Source organism: Saimiri boliviensis, chromosome 4, assembly GCF_048565385.1.
Source record: "Saimiri boliviensis isolate mSaiBol1 chromosome 4, mSaiBol1.pri, whole genome shotgun sequence".
Taxonomy (NCBI): Eukaryota; Metazoa; Chordata; class Mammalia; order Primates; family Cebidae; genus Saimiri; species Saimiri boliviensis.
In genome coordinates, this window is record NC_133452.1 from 101420245 (window position 1) to 101442348 (window position 22104).

Sequence of the window (22104 nt, forward strand, 5' to 3'; positions counted from 1 at the left end):
GCGAGGATGCTTTTTCATAAGACACCACCAGGGGGAGGCAGTGTTCAGCAAGCCAGATGGAGTGGCCCCAGCCTTGGCGGGAACACCCTCAGCTGCTATCAGCATGAGCTCTGCTCTGGAAGGAGGAAGCATGGATGAGTCATAGGTTTTGGGCCCAGCAGCTTGCCTGTCTCCAACCTGAGGCTACTTCCCTCCTGTAGGGTGTTTGTTTATTTGAGACAGTTTTGCTCTGTCACCCTGGCTGCAGTACAGTGGTGTGATCATAGCTCACTGGAACCTTGACCTCCTGGACTCAAGCCATCCTCCTTCCTCAGCCTCCTGAGTATCTGGAACCACAGGTGCATGCCATCACGCCCAGCTAATTTTAAAATTTTTGTAGAGATGGAGTCTCACTATGTTGCCCAGACTGACCCTAAACTCCTGCGCTCAAGCAATCCTCCTGCCTCCGCCTCCCAAAGTGTTGGGATTATAGGTGTGAGCCACCATGCCTGGACGGCGTCAGCATTTTATTTTTATTTTTATTTTTGAGGTGGAGTCTCTGTTGTCCAGGCTGGAGTGCAGTGGCGCCATCTCGGCTCACTGCAACCTCTGCCTCCCAGGTTCAAGTGATTCTCCTACCTCAGCCTCCCGAGTGGCTGGGGTTACAGATGCACGCCACCACGCCCAGGTAATTTTTGTATCTTTAGTAGAGATGGAGTTTCATCGTGTTGGCCAGGCTGATCTCAAACTCCCGACCTCAGGTGATCCACCTGCCTCGGCCTCCCAGAGTGCTGAGATTACAGGCGTGAGCCACTGCACCCGGCCTGCATCAGCATTTTAAAACTCGCTAATGATGCTGACGGCAGCTGGCTCGGTAAGAGCAGAGTCAATTCTGCAGCACTGGTACCTAAGCTTGTCCAGGGGGGTAGTCTGAGTGGGAGTATGGGGAGTGGCTTCGCTGTGGAGCAAAATGAGGTAGCAGTCAGGAGAGGGAAGGGAGGTACACAGCCTTTGTATTACCATTGTTAGGTTTACTGAGCTGTAATTTACAGATCGTAAAATCCACCCTTGTTGGTTTTTTCTGTAAGTTTTGGCGGGAGAATACAGTCACACAGCCACCACCACAATCCCCCCATAAGTGTCCCCACGCCGTCCTTTGCAGTCAACCCACACCCCTACCCCTTGCCTCTGGTAACCTTGATCTGTTTCTGACTGATCATTTTGCCTTTTCCAGATGTCATTTAAATGGAACCACAGCTCTCCGAGCCTGGCTTCCTTTACTCAGCATCACATATTTGAGATTCGCCCATTTTGTTCCCCATGTCAGGAGTTCGTTCCTTTTTCATTGCGTGGTTATACCACAGTTGTTCCTCTGTTTACCAGGTGAAGTACATTTGGGTTATTTCCAGTTTGGGGCAGTTATGAATAACACTTCTATAAACATTCAGGTTCAGTGTTTGTGTGAGCACACATTTTCTTTTCTCTTAGGTAAATACCTAAAATTGGGTAGTGACTCAGTGAGTAAGTGTCTAGTTAACTTTATCAGACTCTACCAAGCTGTTCTCAAAATGGTTGTACCATTTTGCATTCCTACTAGCAACATATGACAGTTCCCATTGCTTATGCATTTGGTATGGTCCGGTTTGAAGTTGGTTTTTTTTTTTTTTTTAAATTAGTAATTTTAGACATTCTGGAGAGTATGTATAGGGCTCATGACCTTTTAAAAGTTTATGATGGCTTATCGCAGTGGTTCACGCCTGAAATCTCAGCACTTTGGGAGGCTGAGGAGGGCAGATCACCTGAGGTCAGGAGGTTGAGACCACACTGACCAACGTGGGGAGACCCCGTCTCTACTAAAAAAATACAAAATTAGCCAGGCATGATGGCGCATGCCTGTGAGCGGGAGGCTGAGGCAGGAGAATCACTTGAACCCAGGAGGTGGAGGTTGTGGTGGGCCAAGATTGCGAGCCATTGCACTCCAGCCCAGAGAACAAGAGCAAAACTCCATCTCAAAAAAAAAAAAAAAAAAGTTTATGAGATAAAGAAATACATCCAGGCAAAAGGCCGGGCGCGGTGGCTCACACCTGTAATCCCAGCACTTTGGGAGGCCATGGTGGGCTCACTGCAAACTCCAGCCTGGATGACAAAGTGAGACTGTCTCAAACAAAACAAAACAAAAGATCTTGGGACTGATAGAATGAATTGTGGGACTGAGACACAGAAGGGCCATCACCCTGTACTTACTAATCATTGCCACCACTGTGTTGATGAGGTCACGGGACTTTCACATCTGCCCACTCCCCCAGCATGACCCTCTGTTATTCATCTGTACATCCCAGACCTTAGCACATAGCAAGTGCTTGAAAAATACCCTCTGTCCTGGATTCCCACCAGCTCTGTCCACCAACACAGTACACATCCATTTTCTTCGTTGAGGTGACTGGAAGTCAAAGGGGTAAAATGATGTGTCCAAGGCATGTAACATCTCTGCATACTCTCTCAGGGACCAGGACGCAAGTCTCCAACCTCTGACCATGATCCCTCACCTTTGTCCTCACCTTACTCCCCGTCCCACCCTCGTGACTTGACACAAGGACCTGCTTCTTTTTGAAGTTGGCCACAATGAGAGTATTTATCCCCTGGAAATTGGCACCAACATGACAATTGGCATAACAGCCCCTCTGACCTGGCATCCCCCAACAAAGAGCTAGTTGTTCCATTTTTACCAGCACCTCACTGGACAGGGAGCCTGATATTCTAGGGAAACTGAGGAAAGCCATCTTAGCTCACATAGCCCTGTCTCGATCTTACAACCAGACCACGAGCCCCTCGAGGGTGGCCGAGATGCCTTATCCACCTCTTTTCCGCTGTCCTCACTCTCTCCTGGGCTGGCTGCCAGCTGGATTTGGGCCTAGGGAAACACTGAGCTTCTGCAGGTTGAAGGCCAAGGTGGGGGTGAGGGCATCTTCCTACTGGTGCTGCTGGCCTGCCCTGGCCTCTGCCTGGTCACCCTATTCCTGTTCTTACTGCCTGGGGGAGCTGCACACTGACAGGCTGCGGCCATTTCCGCCTCTGAGCTTTCCTTCTCACCCTCTTCTCTCTATGATTCTCAGATTTCTCATCTTTGCCATTCTCATCATGCCCCGTTTTCTTTTTTTCTAGGAAGAAAAATAAAAGCTAATTTTTTTTTTTTTTTTTTTAAGACGGAATTTCACTTTGTCACCCAAGCTGGAGTGTAGTGGCACAATCTTGGCTCACTGCAACCTTCACCTCCTGGGTTCAAGTGATTCTTCTGCCTCAGCCTCCTGAATAGCTGGCACTACAGGCACACACCACCACGCCCGGCTAATTTTTTTTTTTAGTAGAGATGGGGTCTCACCATATTGGCCAGACTGGTCTGGAACTCCTGGCTTCATGATCTGCCCACCTCAGCCTCCCAAAGTGCTGGGATTACAGGCGTGGGCCACCATACTTGGCCAACAAAAGCTAATTTTTAATGAGCACTTACCTTGTGCTTTCTTTGTATTGGCTCATTTAATCCTTATACCAGCTCCACTGCACAGAATGAGAACAGGGAGGCACAGAGAGGTTCAGCAACTTGCTCAGAATCACACAGCTGGTAAATAAGGAAGCTAGAGCTCACTCTAGATGATCTGCTTTCCTCTCTGGAAAGCAGCAATGAGCACATCAGACTTAGAATTGTAAAACATGGGTTTGAGTACAGGCTCTGTCATCTCCTGTGACTTTGCTCTCTAGGTCTCAGCTTCCTTCCTCATTCACAAGGTGGGATGATGAACATGCACCCCATCCATTCATCGGATGATGTCAAGGTCAAATTATGTAACAGGCGTAAAAGGATATTGAAAATGGTAAAGTGGACTGGGCATGGTGGCTCACACCTGTAATCCCAGCACTTTGGGAGGCTGAGGTGGGCAAATTACTTGAGGCCAGGAATTTGAGACCAGCTGGCCAACATGGAGCAACTCCGTTTCTACTAAAAATACAAAACTTAGCCAGGCATGGTGGGGCATGCCTATAATTCCATCTACTTGGGAGGCTGAGGCAGGAGAATCGCTCGAACCCAGGAGGCAAAGATTGGAGTGAGCCAAGCTCATGCCACTGCACTCCAGCCTGGGCGACAGAGTAAGACTCTGTCACAAAAATAAAAAGAAATAGGGCCGGGCGCGGTGGCTCAAGCCTGTAATCCCAGCACTTTGGGAGGCCGAGGCGGGTGGATCACAAGGTCAAGAGATCGAGACCTTCCTGGTCAACATGGTGAAACCCCGTCTCTACTAAAAATACAAAAAAAAATAGCTGGGCATGGTGGTGCGTGCCTGTAATCCCAGCTACTCAGGAGGCTGAGGCAGGAGAATTGCCTGAACCCAGGAGGCGGAGGTTGCGGTGAGCCCAGATCGCGCCATTGCACTCCAGCCTGGGTAACAAGAGCGAAACTCCGTCTCAAAAAATAAATAAATAAATAAATAAATTCTTTTAAAAAAAGAAAAGTAAAAGAAAATGGTAAAGTGCTCAGCAAATGAATAAATGAATGGATTATTAATATATGGCTCTGTTTTCCTAGTTTGGTTTCCTCTCTTGCCTCTCAGAAGAATTCTTCGTCTGCCTGCTTGGGAGGCTGAGGCAGGAGATTAGCTTGAAACTGGGAGGTAGGGGTTGCAGGGAGCCAAGATCCAGCCATTACACTCCAGCCGCCTGGGTGACAAGAGGAAGACTCCGTCTCAAAAAAAAAAAAAAAAAAAAAATGGCCGGGCATGGTGGCTCATGCCTATAATTCCAGCACTTTGGGAGGCCAAGGCGGGTGGATCACGAGGTCAGGAGTTGAGACCATCTTGACCAACACAGTAAAACCCCATCTCTACTAAAATTACAAAAATTAACTGGGCGTGGTGGTGTGTGCCTGTAATCCCAGCTACTCAGGAGACTGAGGTAAGAGAATTGCTTGAACCTGGGAAGCAGAGGTTTCGGTGAGCCAAGATCGGGATATTGCACTCCAGCCTGGGCGACAAAGCAAGACCCTGTCTCAAAAAAAAAAAAAAAAAAAAAAAAAAGTATATATATGTAAATTGTTGTTAGACTATGTTATTTAGAGAATAATGATTTTTATTTTTATTTTTTTGAGATAGGGTCTCACACCATCACCCAGGTTTGAGTGCAGTGGCATGATCTCAGCTCACCGCAACCTCCATCTCCCAGACTCAGGCAGTCCTCCCGCCTCAGTCTCTTGAGTAGCTGGGACTACAGGCACATTCCACCACTGAGCTAATTACTTGTATTTTTAGTGGAGATGGGGTTTCACCATGTTGTTCAGGCTGGGAGAATAATGATTTTTTAAAAGTCTATATGTATTCAGTACAGATGCAAACATCCATTTAAAAAATATTTTTGATTCATGGTTGGTTAAATTCATGGATATGGAACCCACAGATATGGAGGGCTGACTGTACTTTATCATTTGATTAAAAGACACCACTCTTTTTGAAGCATAACTTAAGTGCATAGAACTTAAGTGTACGGATTGATGACTTTACATGTGTGTTCATCAAGATCCGGAACGAAGGCTCAGATGATGGCCAGGGCCCCGGACGGCTCCCTTGTGCCCCTCCCAGTCAGTACCCACCCTGCAGTAGTGATTTAATTTTGAATAAGCAATACATTCACATGGTACAATTCAAAAGGTACAAAAGGTAAGCTGGAAAATCTTCCTCCCATCCTGCTGTCAGACACCCGTTTTTTGGAGGGGTTAGGGAGAGACAGGGTCTTGCTCTGTCGCCCAAGCTGGAGTACAGTGGCACAATCACAGCTCACTGCAGCCTTAAACCTTAACCCCGCCAGGTTCAAGTGATCCTCCCTCCTCAACCTCCTGAGTAGCTGGGACTACAGCCGCACTCTGCCATATCTGGCTAATTGTTTGTATTTTTTTGTAAATACAGGATCTAACCATGTTGCCCAAGCTAGAGTTGAACTCCTGGGCTCAACCAAACTGCCCAACTCAGCTTCCCAAAGTGCTGGGATTATATGCACTAGCTACTGGACCCAGCCTGAGACATCCATTTTTTCTCCCATGAGAAAATATTACTAGTATCATGCAGACATTTGCAATGAAAGGAGATACTGTACATGCACTTTATATATTCTATCATATCATATTATACTATATTAATTTTTTCAACTTTTTACACAAAAGATATGTAACTAGTCAATTGTAGTGTACTTTTTTTTTTTTTTTTTTTTTTGAGATGGAGTCTCTCTCTGTTGCCCAGGCTGGAGTGCAGGGGCTCGATCTTGGCTCACTGCAACCTCCACCTCCCGGTTCAAGCGAGTCTCCTGCCTCAGCCTCCCGAGTAGCTGGGACTGCAGGCGCTCGCCACCACACCCAGCTAATTTTTATATTTTTAGTACGGACACAGTTTCACCATATTGGCCAGGCTGGTCTTGAACTCCTAATCTGTGATCCGCCCACCTTGGCCTCCCAAAGTACTGGGATGACAGGTGTCAGCCAGCGTGCCTGGCTACCATTTTTTTACTTAGTAATACAACTTAAAATGCTAGAGTCATTTCAATAATTAGCAAATTAATGTATTTACCAAAAAGCACCCCTTACAAAAGAGTTGGTTTATAAAAATTCAAATCTTCCTTGCCAAACACTTCGGTGATGCTTGGCTTCACAGCCCTCTGAAGGTCCCAGGGCAGCAAGCTCTGCTGCTACATCAGAAAATGCAATTCGATTAGGAAAACGTGACTCATGTTAACTTTTTGGCAGCCCTCCCAATAAACCATGCTGTGAGATTCTGCCATCTTGGTATTACCTCTTCCTTTATAGCTCTTATCAATAATAACTGCACAGGTTTATATGAGCAATAACTCATGATTGCTAAAGAAAAGTATAAAACACAAAAATGTGACTAAGATTTGGAGCATAAATTGTGGAATTTCTCAAAGGCCTGAAGTACTGGAGCGTATTAGATTGAGGTGAATCAAAGTAGAAAGAACTATTTTGCCCTTTTGGAGGTATTAAGCAGATTTCCTGGGAAATTGGTCAAAAGAGTCCACCGGTGTTGTGTGAATTTCTTGGGAAGAGCAGGTCTGGCCCTGCCAGAGGGCAGCTGAGAGAGCCGGGCCAGGCTGAGATCCAGGAAACAGAATAGGGGCCAGTCAGGAGTGGGAGGGCTAGCAGGGTGATACAAATTCCAATCCCCAGGTACATCAGCAAGGCCGGAGGGTCTAAACAGAGCCCCAAGCCAGAGCCACAGCTAGCAGGCAGGGCTCCAGAGCTGGACTGGCTGCGAACCGGCTTAGGAGCAAGTTGGGAGACACTGGATCGTCACCAAGAATAAGGCCAAAGTCCACTAGTCTCTGGGGGAATCTGTGGGGCATGCTAACTCAGTATGGGGACAGATACATACGGGCTTTGCAAAAGGTCTCTATGGAGAATTGTAACAATAATAGCCCCAAGCAGAATCCAGTTCCCTGTGTCCATGCTCTTTTGCAATGTAACTTTGCCGCTTCCGCTACCACAAGGTGGAATCTATTTTACCTCCGCTTGAATCTGAGTGGGTCTTGTGACTTGCTGTGACCAACAGGCTGTGGCAGAAGTGATGCTGAACAGGCCAGGCATCGTGGCTCATGCCTGAAATCCCAGCACTTTGGGAGGTCGAGGCGGGTGGGTCGCTTGAGCCCAGGAGTTTGAGATCAGCCTGAGTAATGGTAAAACCCAGTCTACACCAAATTCTTTTTTTAAAAATTTAGCCAGGCATGGTGGTGTGCACCTGTAGTCCCAGCTACTCTGGAGGCTGAGGTGAGAGAATCCCTTGAATTCAGGGTCCAAGACTGCAGTGAGCTATGATTGCGTCTTTGCACTCCAGCCTTGGCGACAGTGAGACTCCAACTCAGAAAAAAAAAAAAGAAAACAAGAAGAAGAAGAAGTGATACTGAGCAACTTCTGAGTCTGTGCTTCTGCTTTTGTACTTTTGGAGTGGTTTCATAATTATGTAAGGAGGCTGGCCTGAAAGACCACAGGAGAGAGGTCCGGGCACCCCAGCCAGTCCAAACCACCCAACCTAGCCGAACCATTAGCAGACTGTTGCTATGTGAATGAAAACAGCAGAGGAACCATCTAGCCAACCCACAGAATTGCAAGAAATAATAAACAGCTGTCTTAAGTCACTAAGTTTAGGGATGGTTTGTTACACAGCATTAGGTAACTGATACAACCATCTATACTATCAATGGACTACTCAGGTCTAAAGGGTATCTCATGTTGTACAAACTCAGAATTGAGACCTAAATCGTAAGCATTTGATGTTTTATGATTGTGTTCTCCAGAATCCTTTCACATGTTCTTTTTATTATTTTGAGACAGGGTCTTGCTCTGTTGCCCAGGCTGGAGTATAGTGGCATAATCATGACTCACTGCAGCCTTGACCTTCTGAGATCAAGTAATCCTTCCACCTCAGTCTCCTGAGTAGCTGGAACCACAGAAACATGCCACCATGCTGGCTCAATTTTTAATTTTTTTGTGGAGATGGGATTACACTATGTTGTCCAGGCTGGCCTCAAATTCCTTGGCCCAAGCAATCTGCCTACCTCGGCCTTGAAACATGCTAGGATTACAGGCATGAACCACACGCTCATCTACACAGGTTCTATCTAATTTGCCAGTACAACCCAGCTAGGAAGAGGAAGAGGAAATGTGGTATGTCTCCATTACACAGATAAGAAAACTGAGGCTCAGAGAGATATGTGATGACTGTCCCAAGATTACTCAGCAAATCAGTAAACGTGCTGTTATAGACTTAACTGTGTTCCCCCAAAATTTATATGGTGAAGCTCTAGTTTCCAATGTGATTATATTTGGAAATAGGACCTTTAAAGAGGCAATTTAGAGTAAAGAAGGTCATAAGGGCCTTAATCCAACATGACTGCTATCATTATAAGAAAAAGAAGAGACAGGACAGGCACAGCGGCTCACGCCTATAATCCTAGCACTTTGGGAGGCTAAGGCAGGAGGATCACCTGAGGTCAGCAGTTTGAGACCAACCTGGCCAACATAGTAAAACCCAGTCTCTACTAAAAACACAAAAATGAGCTGGGCACAGTGGCAGCTGCCTGTAATCCCAGCTACTCGGGAGACTGAGGCAGGAGAATCACTTGAACCCATGAACTGAGGGTTGCAGTGAGTTGAGATTGCCACTGCACTCCAACCTGGGCAACAAGAGTGAAACTCCATTTCAAAAAAAAAGAAAAGAAAGAAGAAAGAAGGAAAGAAAACAAGAAAGAAGAGACATCCAGGTGGGATGCGTGTGCAGAGGAAAGGCGCAGTGAGAAGGTGGCCACCTGCAAGTCAAGGAAAGAAGCCTCCGGAGAAAACGACGTGCAACACTTCGCTGTTAGACTTGCAGCTTCCAGAACTATGAGACAATAAATTTCTGTTGTTTAAGCGACCCAGTTTATGGTATTTTCTTACGGCAGAAACTAATATAGCAACGAAACTGGCAAACTAACATAGATACTGCTACTTAAATTTAGCTCTTACGCTTTCTTAGAAGGAATTTTCTTAAAACAATGAGATACCATTTCTTGCAAATCAAATTGGCAGAGATTTTTAATTAAAGGATAAACTTAGTGCTAGTAAGGATATGGAGAAATGGACTCTCTCAATCACCAGGGGTTGGAATTTAAATTAGTGCAACTTTCTAGAGATTTGGCAATACATATAGAAAGTCTTTAAAATCTACTTACCAACATATGGTAATAGCAATATATTGGAAATAACCTATGGCAGATCGTATTTTCTAAAGACGGAAGCATTGATATATCCCGTTTCCCATGCTCTTCTTATCGTGTGATGTTAGCGTTCTCCTTTGAGAGGCAGGGTCACGTCCCTCACTTGAACCTGGGAAAACCTTTCTAGCTGTCATAACCAATAGAATACGGTGGAAGCAAAGGTGTAAGGCTGCCAAGGCTAGGTTATAAAAGGCATCACTCTGATCTCGGAAGCTAAGCAGGGTTGGGCCTGGTTAGTACTTGGATGGGAGACAGCCTGGGAATACCGGGCACTACAGGCTTTTCCAAAAAAAAAAAAGGGGGGGCATCACGGCTTCTGCCTCAGCTTCCTGGACAGCTTCCAGAGGACACTCAAGCAGCTCTGTGGAAAGATTCACGTGGAGAGGAACTGAGGCCCCCCCTACCTACATCCAGCACCAGCTTTCCAGCTGTATGAATGAGTAACTCTAGATATAGATTTTCTTGAGCCGGGTATGGCGGCTTACACCTGTAATCCTAGCACTTTGAGAGGCTGAGGCAGGGGATTGCTTGAGCCCAGGAGTTTGAGACCAGCCTGAGCAACACGGTGAGACCCCCATTGCTACAAAAAATTTAAAAATTAGCCAGGCCTTGTGGCACACACCTGTGGTCCCAGCAACTCAGGAGGCTGAGGCAGGAAGATAGCTTGATCCCAGGAGTTCAAGACCAGCCTGAGCAACATAGTGAACCTCATCTCCAAAAACAGTAATAATAATGTGGGTTTTTTTAGAAAGAAAGAAAGAAATAGATCTTCCAGTCCCAGCTGAGCCTTCAGATAACTTCAGCCTCAATTAGCATCTGACTACAGCTACATGAAAGACCCAGGTGAGCAATGCCCAGATGAATCCTTCTCAAATTTCTGACCAGCAAAAACTGTAGGAGAAAATAATTTTTTTTTTTTTTGAGACGGAGTTTCGCTCTTGTTACCCAGGCTGGAGTGCAATGGCGCGATTTCGGCTCACTGTAACCTCCGCCTCCTGGGTTCAGGCAATTCTCCTGCCTCAGCCTCCTGAGTAGCTGGGATTACAGGCACGAACCACCATGCCCAGCTAATTTTTTGTATTTTTAGTAGAGACGGGGTTTCACCATGTTGACCAGGTTGGTCTCGATCTCTCGATCCACCTGCCTCGGCCTCCCAAAGTGCTGGGATTACAGGCTTGAGCCACTGCGCCCGGCGAGAAAATAATTTTTAATTGTTCTAAGCCATTGAGTTTCTGGGTAATACGTTATACAGTCGTATATAACTAATCCATAATCATTAATAAAGGACGAAGTCTACCCAATAGGGGACTACTTAAATATATGGTAGATGCATACAATCAAATATTATGCAGTACTGACTTGGAAAGCTCTCCAAGATAATTTGTTAAGTGAAAAATGCAAAGTGCAGAATATTATAGAGGACACTGCTGTCTTAGTTCTTGTTGTGTTGCTATAACAGAATACCACAGACTGGGTAGTTTATAAAGAACATACATGTATCTGGCTCATAATTCTGGAGGCTGGGAAATCCAAGAGCATGCTGGTAGCATCTGGTGACAACCTTTGTGCTGCATCATCCCATGACAAGGTGGACGGGCAAGAGCAAAAGAGTAATCCGGGCCAGACTCACTTTGATAACAAGACCCGTTCTTAAAATAACGAGCCCACTCCCACAATAATTACATTATTGTGACTCTGTCCTCTTGACCTAATCACCCCTTATTAGGCCTCACTTCCCAACACTGTTGCATTGGAGATTAAGTTTCCAGCACACAGGCCGGACGCAGTGGCTCAGGCCTGTAATCCCAGCACTTTGGGAGGTCGAGGCGGGTGGATCACGAGGTCAAAAGATCGAGACCATCCTGGTCAACATGGTGAAACCCCATCTCTACTTAAAATTTAAAAAAATTAGCTGGGCATGGTGGTGCGAGCCTATAATCCCAGCTACTTGGGAGGCTGAGGCAGGAGAGTTGCCTGAACCCAGGAGGCAGAGGTTGCGGTGAGCCGGGATCGCGCCATTGCACTCCAGCCTGGGTAACAAGAGCGAAACTCTGTCTCAAAAAAAAAAAAAAAAAAAAAGTTTCCAGCACGTGAACTCTGGGGGACACATTCAAACCATAGCAACTACTATTCGTTAAAAAAAATAAATTAGCCAGGCGCGGTGGCTCAAGCTTGTAATCCCAGCACTTTGGGAGACCGAGATGGGTGGATCACGAGGTCAAGAGATCGAGACCATCCTGGTCAACAAGGTGAAACCCCATCTCTACTAAAAACACAAAAAATTAGCTGGGCATGGTTGTGCGTGCCTGTAATCCCAGCTACTCAGGAGGCTGAGGCAGGAGAATTGCCTGAACCCAGGAGGCGGAGGTTGCGGTGAGCTGAGATCGTGTCATTGCACTCCAGCCTGGGTAACAAGAGCGAAACTCTGTCTCAAAAATAAATAAATAAATTAATTAATTAATTAATCCCAGCATTTGGGGAGGCTGAAGCAGGACGATCACATGAGGCCAAGAATTTTGAAACCAGCCTGGGAAACATAGCAAGACCTCTCTATAAAAAATACGAAAATGGCCGGGCACGGTGGCTCACACCTGTAATCCCAGCATTTTGGGAGGCCGAGGCAGGTGAATCACGAGGTCAAGAGATTGAGACCATCCTGATTAACATGGTGAAACCCCGTGTCTACTAAAAATACAAAAATTAGCCAGGCATGGGGGCGAGTGCCTGTAATTCCAGCTATTGGGAGGATGAGATAGGAGAATTGCTTGAACCTGGGAGGCAGAAACTGCAGTGAGCCAAGATCGTGCCTCTGCACTCCAGGCTGGGCAACAGAGAGAAACTCTTTCTCAAAAAAAAAAAAAAAAAAAAAAAAAAAGGTAACTGGATATTGTGGCATGTATACCTGTAGTTACAGCTGCTGGGGAGGCTGAGGCAGGAGAATCATTGGAGCCTAGGAATTCAAGGTTGCAGTGAACTACGATCACATCACTGCATTCCAGCCTGGGCAGCATAGAGAGACCTTGTTTCTACCAAAAATTAAAACAAATAAAAGCAGCCTGTCATAGTGGCATACGCCTGTAGTCCCAACTACTTGGGAGGCTAAGGCAAGAGGATCACTGAAGCCCAGGAGTTCGAATTACTGTGAGCTACAATTACACCACTGCACTCCAGCCTGGGCAACAGAGCAAGACCCTGTCTCTGAATATATATATTTTCTCTCTCTTTCTCTCACTTTCTCTCTCTCTCTATGTATATGTATACATACACACACACATATATATATGCACACACACATACAGAGAGGTATTATGTCCACATGCATAGAGATAATACACATATATTTGGTAATGTGTATATATACAGAGTATATATTATCTATACAAAAATAAATAAAGTTGAACATTTTAAAATACTGCTTTGTCTTTAATGCAGAAGTTTCGCTTCTCTGCAGAAATTGGGTGTAATTTAAAAAAAAGAAGTTTCGCCAGGCGCGGTGGCTGAAGCCTGTAATCCCAGCACTTTGGGAGGCCCAGGCAGGTGGATCACAAGGTCAAGAGATCGAGACTATCCTGGTCAACATGGTGAAACCCTGTCTCTACTAAAAATACAAAAAATTAGCTGGGCATGGTGGCTCGTGCCTGTAATCCCAGCAACTCAGGAGGCTGAGGCAGGAGAATTGCCTGAACCCAGGAGGCGGAGGTTGCAGTGAGCCGAGATTGCGCCATTGCACTCCAGCCTGGGTAACAAGAGCAAAAACTCCGTCTCAAAGGATGTTATCACAGCTTCATTTGATATCATGAAAAAGGTAAAACAACCCAGTTATTTAACAATAGGAAATTTGTTGAATAGCTTATGCCGTTCTCGTACTTGGCCACCGTCTTAAATGGCTTCTTAGAAAATGATTCCATGCCCTGTGAAGTAATCATGATATACTAATTGATAAGAAGTTATGAAATGGCACCACGTAATCTTATCTTTCAAGTCAATTTAATTATATAAGTGTAGATTGAGATGTAGATTAAGACACAGAAAGAGATAAAGATAGATACAGAAACCAAAATGTTAACACTGATCTCTGGGAGGTCCAATTATTGTTGACTTTGTTTTCTTCTTTTTCACCTGTGTTTTTCAACAATAAATGTGCTACTTTGTAAAAACACAAAGGCCACAAATTTGTCTCCATTTTTTTTAAAGATTCAAGGATGATTCTATAAATAGCAGCTCCAGATAGAGAATTTGAAACTTTGTTTTTGAAAACAGAGTTTTCAAGGTCAAAGATGACCAGACATGTATCATTGGTTAGAGAGAGCTGCTAGGCCTGTTCTAAGAAGTCTTACCCTGACTGGGCTCGGTGGCTCAAGCCTGTAATCCCAGCACTTTGGGAGGCCGAGGCAGGTGGATCACGAGGTCAAGAAATCGAGACCATCCTGGTCAACATGGTGAAACCCCGTCTCTACTAAAAATACAAAAAATTAGTTGGGCATGGTGGCGCGTGCCTGTAATCCCAGCTACTCAGGAGGCTGAGGCAGGAGAATTGCCTGAACCCAGGAGGTGGAGGTTGCGGTGAGCCGAGATCGCGCCATTGCACTCCAGCCTGGGTAGCGAAACCCCGTCTCAAAAAAAAAAAAAAAAAGAAGTCTTACCCTGTTGGTGGCAACACTAACTCCCTCCCAGTCCAGCTGGCCAGTGGTGGCCATATCCAGAGGGGACACCCTGAATGCAGACTGTGTCCCTAAACTACCTCTGGTCTTGGGACCAGTATTCAATCCGCACTTCCAAAGTCAGCCTACTGTACTTATATCATAGTTTTAAAAGTGGGCTGGGACCAGCCAGGTACAGTGGCTCACACCTGTAATCTCAGCACTTTGGAAGGCTGAGGCAGGAGGATCACTTAAGTTCAGGAGTTCGAGATCAGCCCAGGCAATATAGTGAGACCCTATCTCTAAAACATTCTTTTTTAAACCATCCAGGTGTGGTGGCTTGTGCCTGTACTCTCAGCTACTCAGGAGGCTGAGGTGGGAGGATGGCTTAAGCCCAGGAGTTTGAGGCCACAGTGAGCTACGACGGGGCAACTGCATTCCAGCCTGGACAACAGAGCAAGATCCTGTCTCAAAAAAAAAAAAAATCTTCAAGTGTTGCAAGTTGTATTGTGTCCCCCCAAAACGCCTATGTTGAAGTCCTAACCCTAAGTACCTCAAAATGTGATTGTATTTAAATACAGATCTTTAAAGAGGTAATTACGGTAAAATAAGGTCATGAGGGTGGGCTCTGATCCAATCAGAAGAGGAAATGAGAACAGACGTGTGCAAAGGAAAGACCACCTGAAGAGAAAGAGAGAAGACAGCTCCCAGCCAAAAAGACAGGCTTCAGAAACCAGCCCCATGACACTGTGCTCTCGGACCTCCAGCTTTCGGAACTGTGAAAAAATAAACTTCTTCTGTGGTTTAAACTGCCCAGTCTATGATACTTTATTATGGCAGCCCCAGTAAATGAAGACACCAAGTTTCCTGAAGACACTTTTTTTTTTTTTTTTTTTTTTGAGACAGAGTCTCGCTCTGTCGCCCAGGCTGAAGTGCAGTGGTGCCATCTCGGCTCACTGCAACCTCCACCTCCCAGTTCAAGCAGTTCTCCTGCCTCAGCCTCCGGAGTAGCTGGGACTACAGGCGCATGCAGCCATGCCTAGCTAAATTTTTTGTATTTCAGTAGAGACAGGGTTTCACTGTGTTGCCCAGGCTGGTCTCAAACTTCTGAGCTCAGGTAATCCACCCGCTTTAGCTCCCCAAAGTGCTAGGATTACGGGTGTGAGCTGCAGAGCCCAGCCCTAAAGACACTTTTTAATGTATGCTTCATATAAAACTGAGAAAATGGCCATTGTCCAAAGCAAAGGGTATTGTCTTTTGGCGGTGCCTCAGAGGTCTAGAGCTGATGGCAATTATGGGGACCGTGGGCACCTCCGGCACCCAGGTGCCTCCACTACTGGCCTTCCCAGTAGGCAGAGGTCTAGAAGCAATCCCACCACCCCGTGAGCCTGGAGAGCCTGGCTCTCAGCTCCTAATGGGGCCCCAGGTCCCTGAAGCCCTGCCTGGTCTCACCAGTCACCTCTGCAGGGACCTTTTGGGACTCTCTGACACTCCTATCAGAGGAGTCTTCTTGCCTCCCAGACCGGACCCCATCTCTGTCCCCAGAGGTTCTGGCTCACTCCCTCACCACGACCCTGCCGCTATTAGACCTGGGGATGCGGTTTCTGGCCTGGAGGAAATTCACTCACTGTCTCTATATCCTCAGCCTGTCTTCTAAGGCCCCCAGAGGTCAAGGTTTTTTTTTTTTTTTTTTTTTTTTTTTTTTAGACTGAGTCTCACTCTGTTACCAGCCTGGAGTGCAGTGGGTCGATCTTGGCTCACTGCAATCTCTGCCACCTGGGTTCAAGTGACTCTCCTGCCTCAGCCTCCTGAGTAGCTAGGATTATAGGCACGCCACCATGCCCAGCTAATTTTTGTATTTTTAGTAGAAACAGGGTTTCACCATGGTGGTCAGAATGGTCTCGAACACCTGACCTCATGATCCGCCCGCCTCAGCCTCCCAAAGTGCTGAGATTACAGGTGTGAGCCACCACGCCCAGCCCTAAAGAAACCAACCCAGGTATTCTTATTCTTGCAGCCACATGCTTCAGCACGTCAAATATATATATTCAAATGCACCCACATGCATCACATATAATTTACATAAACCATAGGAGTTAAGTTGCAACTGTCTAGTTAACATTTTGTAGTCATTTAATAATTTTACTCTTAATAGCTTACTTCTCTACTTTCGAAGCTAATGATGGTCCCCTCGCTGCTGTGGCTCAGGTGTTGCCATGGGCCTGTACCACTGCTCATGCTGGGCACCTCAGTTATAGACTCAGCTGTAGGCCATGCCCAGGGTCCCTCCTGAGGAGCTCCTGGCATGCACTGGTGTGCCTGACCCAGGGGAACCCTCCAAAGCACTCCGCGTTCGGGAACAGTGGCCCAGTCTCCTTGTGGTGCTGTGGGGCAGGAGGGGCGGCCCATTTCCAAGCCACGCTGGCCTCCTCCCCTTCTCTGCACTTGTTCCTGACTACCTCACTCACACCTTCACTTGCTTCCAGCAGATTTTCCACTAGATAAGAAAAACTAAGGGCTCAGAGGGTCACCTGCCATCATAGAACCCAAAAGTCCTTCCCATTACAGAGAGAAGAAAACTGAGGCCCAGAGAAGGAAGGGTGCATCCTTGCGTTTTATGGAATTTGAATGTGGAACTCTGCCCTGGCTGAGGTTGAGATTTTGAGATTGCTCCGAGGGAAACCCAGAAGCAAAGTGTCTCCACCCTCCTCAGACCACTGAGACCCTCGGGTTTGTCTTCATCCCAGGTCAGCGGATTTCTCCCTGATTTTGTTGTCTTCTTCTCCTGGCAGCACCCTGCTGAAGCCACGGGGGAAGCTGGAGCTTGTCGAAGGTGCTGAGTATCTAGGGTTACCAGATAAAATGTAGGATGCTGAGTTATAATTGAATTTTAGATAAATAACAAATCAGGGTTTTTTTGGCATGACAGTGTCCCAAACGTTGCTGTGTATCTGAAATTCAGATGTAACTGGGCATCTTGCATTTTTATTTACTACACCTGGTCACCGTGTAAGTATCCCATTTAGTTTGGGCCAGTCCCCTATCCACTGCAGCTGTGAATTTTCCTGCCATCCAACAGCATGAGTCACACAGCTGTGGACCTCCAGGCAAATGTTTTCGAACACAACAGCGTCACAGTTTGGGGGAATCCCCTCACTGTCCCCATGACGTATGTTTCAGCAAAGCAGACACCTTAAAACAACATCTCTGGGGGGAAAATAAAGAAGGCACCAAGAGTTCCTAATGCCTTGGGGAAGGCCCCGGCCACAGCCACATTGGTGCAGCCAAGATGGCTGCGACTAGATGGCTGGCGAGAGGCACGCCTGGCTTTGACAATCGTGGGAAATTGGAGACCAGACCTTCCCAGCCAACTCCTGTCAAGGTCTGATACTTGCCCTTCTCCACCTTTCCGAGAAGAGGCCTACGAGGAAGAATGGGCTCACGGGCTATGTGAGCCGGGCAGGTTGCTTGACTGCGGGATAGTGATTGTATCTTTGTCATGGCATCAGCGTGGGGATGATAGGAGGAAGTTAATGCAAAATGCTTGGCCAGTGCCTGGTGCACAATAAGCACTTAGCAATCAATGATGGCTATTGTCATAAGAATGTCAGGACACGCGCTTGGCCATCAGGCCAGTGGGTTTTCTGAAGGTGTGCTTGGAATTCTCTGGGCACCCGTGGTTCGTTGCCTTCAGGAAGCTGTGGGCCTCCAATATGGACATGTCCCCTGGACTGGAATCTGCATGATGCCAGCGTCATCTGTCACCTCTTTGTTTGGGTTAGTTTTGTTTTGTTAGAGACAGAGTCTTGCTCTGTTGCCCAGGCTGGAGGGCAGTGGTGTGATCACAGCTCACTGCAGCCTCGACTTCCCAGACTCTAGCACCTCCCACCACACCCCCTCATAGCTGGGACCACAGGCGCACACCAGCACACCTGGCTAATTTCTTAATTATTTTTTTCTTTTTTTTCAAAAAGACGAGTTCTCACTGTGTTGGCCAGGCTGGTCTTGAATTCCTGGCCTCAAGTGATCCTCCCTACTTGGCTTCCCAAAGTGGTGGAATTATAGACATGAACCACTGTGGCCAGCCCTAGGTTAGATTTTTAGTTAGATTTTTATCCTTGAGGAAGCAGGACTCAGAAGAGCTCAGCTTTGAAGGTGGAAGAAACGAGTTTTTTACCTGGATGCCCCCAAGGGTAGCAGGCCATACCTCCTAAGTGTGTGTGTTGGTAGGGTGGGAGGGGGTATCAAGGGGTGTGTCCCTGGAGGAGGGAGAAAGGAGGCGGTGTGGGCAGGGCCTGTGGAATTGCACGAGTCTCATTTCCTCTTCCAGAATATCCACTATGGCTCCAGCAAAGGAGCTTGGGTTGGAACTGGGGCGAGGGAAGCCCCCAAAGCTCAACCTCATTTCCTTTAACACTTGGCTCTGCTGAGGGCCCGAGGGTTGGAACACCCACCTTTTTAGAAAGAAACTGAAAGCCCTTAGGAGAAACTCCGCCACTTCCCCTTCCTCGGTAAGAGGAACTTGGAGTTGCCCTGACAGGAAAGTCTTGGTGGGGCTTCTCGGAATCCGCCACCACTGCACTGCTAAGGAAAACCGCAGGCTGGGGACCAGGCTGGGGGCCAGGGTGGTGAGGACCACTGATAAAGTCACAGGCTCCATCCTAAGCCCATGGGCAGAACTGGGGAGCTGCCAACATTTCCTCTTCCAGCACCACCTGCCAGCTCCCGTTTGGGAGCCACCCAGCCCTCAACTGCCGATGAGTCCCACCCCACGCCCCCCAGCACTCTAACCAGGATCGTCCTGTGTCTGCGTTCTGGACTCCCTGCTATGCCCACCACCCAGCAAAGCTCATCCGTCCAGCTCCCACCCCCCCAGAGCGGCACCGACTCTCCCGGGGGGTCCTGGGGGGACCGCACAGGCATGCGGAACTGTGTTTTGGAATAGGTCACACCGTTCGTGCTGCTTCAGATGGCCTAGTAGGTTAAGAAGAAAGGTCTTCTGCTGGGCACGCAGGAATGCTTAACAGTGACTGCTATCTGCTGCGTCCATTTGGAGGCCAGAAACAGGCTTCCCTCTGGGACGGGGGATGCCCCTCCCCATCCCTGATACATCCAAGGGCAGCTGCTGTGACAAGGGAGACAGTGCACAGGGACAATTCACATCCCAGGCCAGCCCCAATGGGGCTCAGAGGTCCTAAAGGGTTCCAAAGCTTATTTGTACAGGCTTATTTGTACTAAGCTTTAGTACAAACGTGTCAGGATGGCATGGCACCAGAGCCCACCACCACTGTGGGGGCAGGGTCCAGTCTGCACAGCCTTGCACAAGACGTGTGCCAGAGACCCCGCGCACTGTTCCAGCTCTTTCCCCAGGCTGCACTGTGATGAGCCTCTATGAGCCTCTGCCCCCTTCACCCAGCCCTCTCCTGGTCACCCCGTGAGACTGAGCCCCAGTCCAGATGGTAGGGGCTGCCTCCATGACCTCACTGAGTATATCTCCCAGGGACCCTTGTCCACATCTCCTTGTTGTTGTTCCAACCATCACCCAGCCTGTAGGCTCCTGGGTGGCAGCAACAGTGGGCTTGGCATTTCTGGATGATCATTTGATGAGGTAATAAGTAAATGGGTGAATTTAGGGATATCTACCAGGCCTTGTGGCTGAGAGCCCCACGTGCCTGCATGCTCAGACATCCACGTGTGGGCAGGTGCACTGGCATTCGGCAGGAGGAGACACGTGCGCGCCTGCCATGGTGTCCCTGAGACGTGTGTCTGTGGGTCCCTGCGTTTGTCCCCAGCAGCACCCGTGAAGTTAGCCAGCAGGTGGCGCTGCGCCCCGCCTCTGCGGGTTCGTTGGTCCAAACCGCCGGCGGTTGTCCAGACTGAAGGGGCCTCAGCAGGCACAAGGGGCCCACCTCCTGCCTCCCACACACAGGGGTCAGGGCTGCCTGGGTCTCGGGGCGAGTCTGCCTGGTCTTCCGACCCAGAAGCCAAAACTCTAGTCCAACCCATGTGAGTGGGGCCCTCTGTGTGCCCAGCGCCGAGCTGGACCCGGACCCCGCAGGAGGGACTGGCGTCCAGGTAGCTGCAGAGCATGGAGGTGAAGGCATAGGCTCGCACTCCCAGCCCTGCCTCCGCTGGCTGTGTGACCTCGGGCAAATCCCTTAACCTCTCTGAGCTTGTTTCCTTTTCTGTTAAGTAGGAATCATGGCAATCTATAAAATGAAATAATCAGTGTAAAAATGGGCCACAGTGGGACCCTACTGTAGGCAGCAGTTCTCACACCTTAGCCCTGGAGGGCTTTTGACAACACAGAAGCCCAGCCTCCAGTGCGACAGATTCAGACCATCTGGGGAGATGCCAGTGACTCTGCATTTCTAGAGTTCCCGGGTGGTGCTGATGCTTTGGGCCAGGGGACCACACTGTGAGGACCACTGGATACCGGAGGCTTGGCGTCAGGCAGCAGAGATTGACAGGGTTATACACAAGGTGGCAAGCAGCAGCCTCCAGCGGAGAGGGAATCCAGGCAGAGACACAGAGGGGCAAACTCCACGGGCTGCAGGGGGCCCAAGGGGAGGACACACCCCATGGCGGGGGCCGGAGGGGAAAAGAGGGGCCTCTGGACCTGACTCTGCCCACCACCACTGTCAACACAATCCCCATCCTGGCTGCACCTGCCAGGGAGGCGGACCCTGGAGCCGGCTGGCTGGACATTGGGTCTGCCTCACTCCAGGTGGCTGCAGACCTTCCCTGGAAGGGCTGGGTCAGTTGGCTCTCAGCTCCTGGCTTGGCAAACGTTGTGATCCAGCTTCTGGGAAGTCACATTTTCTTTGCCTTTCTTTCTTTCTTTTTTTTTTTTTTCTTTTGACATGGAGTCCTGCTCTGTTGTCCAGGCTGGAGTGCAATGGCATGATCTCGGCTCACTGCAACCTCTGCCTCCCGGGTTCAAGTGATTCTCCTGCCTCAGCTTCCTGAGAAGCTGGAATTATAGGCACTTGCCACCTTGCCCAGCGAATGTTTGTATATTTAGTAGATACAGGGTTTCACCATGTTGGCCAGGCTGGTTTCGAACGGTGACCCACCCACCTCGACCTCCCAAAGTGCGTGGATTACAGGTTTACAGGTGTGAGCCATGGTGCCTGGCCCTTTTTTTTTTTTTTTTTTTTTTTTGAGACTGGGTCTCACTTTGTCACCCAAGCTGGAGTGCAGTGGCCTGATCATAGCTTACTGCAGTCTCAATCTCCCCGGCTCAAGCAATTCTCCTGTCTCAGCCTCCCCAGTAGCTGGGACCACAGGTGTGCACCACCACATCAGGCTCATTTTTAAATTTTTTTGTAGAGACAGGGATCTCACTATGTTGCCCAGGCTGGTCTCGAACTCTTAGACTCAGTCAACCCTTCCACCTTGGCCTCCCAAAGTGCTGAGATTACGGGTGTGAGCCACCACGCCTGGCCCCTTTTTCAAATATTAGTTTTAAGTCAGAAAGTAATGCATGTCCACCTTAGAACATTAGTACAGACCTGGCGCGGTGGCTCATGCCTGTAATCCCAGCACTTTGGGAGGCTGAGGCGGGCAGATGACAAGGTCAAGAGATCGAGACCATCCTGGTCAACATGGTGAAACCCCGTCTCTACTGAAAATAATACAAAAATTAGCTGGGTGTGGTGGCGCGTACTTGTAATCCCAGCTA